Below are 6,135 nucleotides of genomic sequence, written 5' to 3'. Positions count from 1 at the left end.
CCAATAGTCTACTTGTATCTAATTCTATTTTATAGATCGTGCTGTAGCTGTGCCAGGTGGCATGTGCTGATAAGCATTGTTTGAGTTCTGACTCCTTTGCCCTACTGGCATGCTTATATTTATTTATGGATGCTATTGATCCATCTGATTTAATTTTTTTGAATGTATCCTACCTAAATTATGTATATATTTAAATTAGAATCTCAATCAAGTGTTCCAGTAACCCCAATTATGTCATACTGTTTATCTCAAACTCCCCCATTTTCACAAGCTTCTTGCCTTAGCAAGCAAACATTTAAAGTTACCATTTGTTTCTTGAACTTTATTTGACAAATATGTTTTTAACACCTTTGTTCTCTGTCTGCTAATTTAACCACTGCCCCCATCTCCACCTTTCTGAATTTCAGGTAAATTCCACCTTCTTTTTATAGTATCTGCTGCAACTAGCCTGTCACAACCTCCTTACTCCTAGTTTAAAGGCTCCTCCAACCTTCTAGCCATCCTGTCCCCAGCACAAAAGACCCTTTTCCATTCAGGCGCATTGCATCATGGCCTCCAATTCCCTAGACACCCTGATAAAAATGAAGTAGCCCTATTTAACCCTCTTAATCCTAATAATAGTGTCGTGGGGCTTTAAAAAATATCTACTCACCATCATTTCTTTCTGGTAGCTCTTCTTTTCTTCTGTCCCCCAAAAAGCCAAATTAAAATCCACAATTCTGACACAACTAGCATACATTAGAGCTGTATTTTTATTTATTTATTTTGTAATTATTATTTTTAATTTTTTTTTCAATTTGACAATTTTTATTTTGTCATAACAGTAATATTGGGAATACAGAAAGAAGAAGAGGAAGGGTTAAACAATACTTCCGTACACAGGCGAAGTATGCATCCTTCAGCAATTGTACATTATATAGTGCCATTTTACACGTAAGAAATCCCCGATAGAGACTTGCCACATTTTCCACATTTTAGTCCTGGTGTAAGACGGGGTATTTCCGTGTCTTGTATTGTGTGCGTGTTGTGGCGGGTAGCGTTCCCTGAAGGGGATACCTGGAGTTGAGTAACCGGGGCAGGGAGAACAGGGGTGGGGGGGTGGAGCTAATCTCGATAAGGGGTGCAGGAAGGTATTCTTTGTGCGTGCCCTAAATGTGGTATTAGGTGCATGGTTTTGTCCCTTATCCCCTGTTCGGAGTCGACACAGTCTCCTACATCCGACCGATAAGTCGAACCAGGTGACCACAGCAGCCTCAGGTCGGGTGTTTCAGCTCCCAACTCTCCCATACCTCGTGCCTCCAACCTTTATTGGGCGGGATGCGGGATAGATTCGATTCATATTTCCCAATTTGGGAGAGATGTCGGATCAATTCTTGCATTGTTGCGTTGGTAGGTGATAACCAATTTTTTGCGATAAGTGTTTGGGCTGCTACAAGTATATGGAGTATTAGATATTTAATTGGTTTGGGGTATTCTGCTTTAAACATGAACAGGAGTAGGGAGGCTGGGGATTTGGGTAGAATGATCGAAGTGTGTCGGTGTACCAGTGAGATGACCGCTTTCCAATATGGTTGAAGTTTTGAACATTTCCACCAAGTGTGTATAAACGTGCCTGATTCCTCTTTACAGTGCCAACAGACGTCAGAGGCCTTCGGGTCTATGGTAGCTAGGCGGGTGGGGACCATGTACCATCGGTAAAAAAGCTTGCGGGTGGTTTCTAGGTGGGACGCACAAAAGGTCAGGCCTTTGGTTGCGTTTACTGAGGTCAGCCACGTTTGTTCTGGCAATGTGCGGTTCAGGTCAGTTTCCCAAGATCGCACACATGGGAGGGTTTTTATACTCTTCCGGGGGAGTAGTGACGCGGATATGGTGGAGATGGGTTTCTTTGCCGGTTTGTCTGCCATCATAATTTTTTTCAAAGAGTGTAGGGGTAGCTATAAATGATGGCACAGGGTGTGGTAAGTGGCCTTTCCATCATGAGGTAAGCTGTAGGTATGAGTGATAGGCAGTGTTCGGTAGTGTGTGATTGAGTTTCAATTGGTCGAAAGTAGCCAGCCTGCCCTTGTCCAATAGAGAGTATATATAAATCACCCCACATCTATTCCATGTTTTATAATTAAGGTCCGGAATAAGATGCGCCAGAGCTTTAATAGGAGTAGAGAGAGGGAATGGGTGGCAGCTACACAGGAGTTTGCGTGCGGTATCCCAAATCTTTAGTGTCGTTAAGGTGGCTGGGAGTGCGGTGGAAGTATCTCCCCTTAAGTGGGACGGCAGCCATATTCCGGTTTTAATATCTTAGTTATGCACCCAATGTTGTTCTATGGAAACCCACTGAGGAGGGGCTGTAGTTTGAGTAATGGAGAAGAGGGTAGCAAGAACCGCCGCTCTGTGATAGAGCTGCACATTAGGAAGGCTCATACCTCCTGTCTTTACCGGTCGGTACAGTCAGGGTGAGTGTCCTGAACGCTTAATCTGTTTTTGGAGGGATATAAAGTAAGTAGTCGGTACAGTCAGGGTGAGTGTCCTGAACAGATATTGTAATTTGGGTAGTATTACCATCTTTACCGCTGCTATGCGGCCGGACCAGGAAATTCATTTGTGTCTCCAGTTTAGTAGGGTGGTGGTGAGTTCCTTACTAAGTTTGGTATAGTTTAGATGGTATAATTCGGACATCACATGTGGAAGTTTGATCCCCAGAAATGTGAGAGTCTTTCCTCCAGTCGTAAGAAAACTGGTTGCTTAGGTCGGATAAATAGCTGTCCTCCATCCTGACCCCCATGGCCTGCGTTTTGGATAAGTTCAACTTATAGTAAGAACATTTGCTATATTGTTGTAAGATATTGTGAAATGCTGGTAGGGATTTGTGTGGTTCGGTTATAGTTGGCAGGACGTCGTCTGCAAAAAGATTTAATTTATGTTCCACGTCTCCTATTTTTACTGCTGTGACCTCTGTTGATAAACGGATGGTTTCAGCTAGTGGTTCCAAGGCCATAATGTATAAGAGGGGTGAGAGGGGGCACCCTTGTCGGGTACCATTAGTAATTGGGAAGGGCCTAGATTGGAACCCGGATGTGAAGACCCGGGCTTCTGGGTTGCTGTATAGGGATTTTACTACGGAAATAAAGTGTAAAGGAAATCCAAATTTTGTCAGGACTGCCTGTAGGAATGGCCAGTGAAGGCGGTCAAAAGCCTTTTCAGCGTCGAATGAAAGTAGGAGATTATTGGGGCAATTTCTGTGCATGGTATGCAGTAGCGCGATGGCTTTGCGTGTTCCGTCCGCTCCCTGCCTACCCTGCACAAACCCGACTTGGTCGGAGTGGACAATAGTCAGCAGGATTGTCGTTAGTCTGTTGGCATAGATTTTGGCCAGGATCTTCACGTCCGTATTCAAAAGTGAAATAGATCTAAAGTTGGCGCAATAAATTGGTGGTTTACCTGGCTTGGGCAAGGCCGCCACAGTGGCCGTAAGCATGTCCTGTGGTATGGACTCTTGCTCAGTGGTGGAAGTAAAAAGTGACACCAATCGGGGGGCAAGGATGGAGGAGAACTTCCTATAGTACAGATTTGGCAATCCATCTGGACCTGGGGCTTTGTTCAATGGCAAGTTTTGTATAACCTCAAGTACTTCCATTTGAGATATGGGTTCTATTAGGGACTCTCGTTGCGATAGTGAGATCAAGGGCAGAGGGACTTTATCTAAGAAGGCGGCTATTTCTTCTTCAGTGGGCTGGTGTACCGTAGGGTCATTTTTTAAGTTATGGAGTTCGCTTCGCTATAGAAATCAGCGAAAAGATCACTGATCTCTTGGGGTTTGATTACCTTCTTCCCATCCCGCGTGAGGAGGTATGCTATTTTGGTGTGGGCCTGTGCTTCTCTCAAGCGGTTAGCCAGAAGGGAACTAGCTTTATTAACCATGCTATACTCCCTAGCCTTCAGTCTCTGGAGAGCTCGAGTCATGTTGGCTATGTTTATGTTGTTGAGCTCAGATTGTGCTAGGGCAATCGTAGCAGCGTCTGTCGGGTTAGGGTTGAGTAGATGGGAGGCCGATGCATCTCTCAACTTCCTCAGGAGATCTAGAAATTTTGTCTGGGAGATCTTTTTTAGGAAGGAGGATCGCCTTATGAACAACCCACGTACTACCGCCTTGTGGGCTCTCCATACCAATGGCGCCGATGCCTCGGGCGTGTCATTAGTGGAGAAGTAGAACTTGAGTTCAGATTCTATATCCGAACTAAATTTGTCGTCCTGTAAAATGGTTCCATTAAGTCTCCAAGGGTTACAAATTCATCGCTAAATATGGCAATTACTGGAGCGTGGTCCGACCAGATAATGTCACCTATTTGGCACGTGCGGAGCAAATTAAGAGAGGTTCCCAGTATAAGCATTACATCTATTCTAGAGTACGTCTTATGAGGTTTGGAGTAGTAGGAGTACTCCCTATCAGAAGGGTGGAGCGTCCTCCAACAGTCATATAAATTAAATTTCATCAGGAGTTGTGTTAGGGCTTTGCAAGTCGGTTTGAGGGATTTCTGTCGTTGTGTGGCAGGGGACATGGAGGTGTCCAGGAGTGGATCTAGGACGTGGTTTATGTCCCCGCAAATTATCGTAGTGCCTCTCTGTGTAGCTGCCACCTTCGTGAGGACTTTTGTCAAAAAATTCCTCTGATTTTCATTAGGTGCATATAAGTTTACTAGGGTGTAAAGAACATTATTCATCATACAAACAACGATTAGGTATCTGCCTTGGTCATCCGACACAGTTTGTAACATTTCGAAGGCTACTGAATTGTATATATAAATGGAGACTCCCCTAGATTTTGATATATGTGCTGAATGAAACTGAGCCGGGAAGTATTTCATTCCAAATTGGGGAATTTTTGCCTTGGAAAAATGAGTCTCTTGAGGACACAGTACGTCCGCTTTAGATTTGCGGGCTTCCTGAAGCAGCATGTGCCTCTTATGGGGTATATTAAGCCCTCGAACATTGTGTGAGTAGACTTTCAGTGTGGTTTGTAAAAGAAATTGCTATCAATAGGTATGAGGTCTTGATTCTGGTGCACGCTCTAGTCAGATAGTGGTAGGCATGGGGCGTAGGGATAATTTTGCCTATACTACTCCTCATCAGGGCAGCTGGGTCAGACGTGAGGGGGTGAGTACCAACCAGAGGGGGAAAACAAGGGTAAAAGGAAGTTATAAACGAGGGTAACAAAAGTATATACATATTGGCCCGATCTCAGTGCAAGGCGTTGTAGTTAAACGCCGTGGGGGGCATGGGATCGGAGACGGTGGACAGTCGGTGGCCTGAGCAGGCTAAATGCGGTGGGTGCTGTTTGCGTATCAGAGTAACAACCATAAACACAGTAAAACATCTAATGTGACTAAATGCGACTCTGTGTGTCTTGTAGTGGGGACATAGAGCACCCATATTGGATACAGTGAGATAATCCTTTGAGCATAAGTGTTCTAAAAATAATGCTAGGAGGGGGCAGTGTGTACCTAGAAAAACATACAGACATAGTATGAGCATCCAAGTGGAAGTTACAACATTACTTACAACGCGCGGCAAAGTTTGTCGCGGATAGGGCGAGCACATTTTACAGGCAAACAATTATCAAACAGGCATTCTATCTAGACACGCCCTCGCGTATGGTGTACACATGAGGGCGACTAGGTTATAACCAACGCGCAATAAGCCAAACCCTTACAGCGTAAGTAAGGTAAGGTATTATACATACATTAACAGCCTAATGGCTAGTCACAATTATATGTGAGAATTTGCAATGCAAAATTGAAATTAAAATGAAAGTAAACTAAAATGAAATTGAAAGGAAATTAAAAGAAAAGTAAAATGAAAAGATATGAATGTAAAATGAAAAGAAATGATGCCACATGTACCGACAGCAGGTGAGGTAGGACGGCATATATCAAGCGGTTATGTAAAACAGGCCTTGGTATTACCAGTGGGGCCGCTAAACAGGAATGGTGGGTACAAATACAGTGTGGCAGTAGGAAAATATTATCAGTGGAGTCTTAGGAGCCCGTGGGGCTAGCACGGTACGACCGTGAGAAAAATACCGTAAAGTTAATGGCTAGGTGTTAGCATTATCTTTTTATCAGAGCTGAGATACTTGCAGTA

This window comes from Pelobates fuscus, chromosome 10 (genome assembly GCF_036172605.1).
Source record: "Pelobates fuscus isolate aPelFus1 chromosome 10, aPelFus1.pri, whole genome shotgun sequence".
NCBI lineage: Eukaryota > Metazoa > Chordata > Amphibia > Anura > Pelobatidae > Pelobates > Pelobates fuscus.
The sequence above is the reverse complement of the archived record's forward strand: the minus strand, read 5'-3'. Positions refer to the sequence as shown.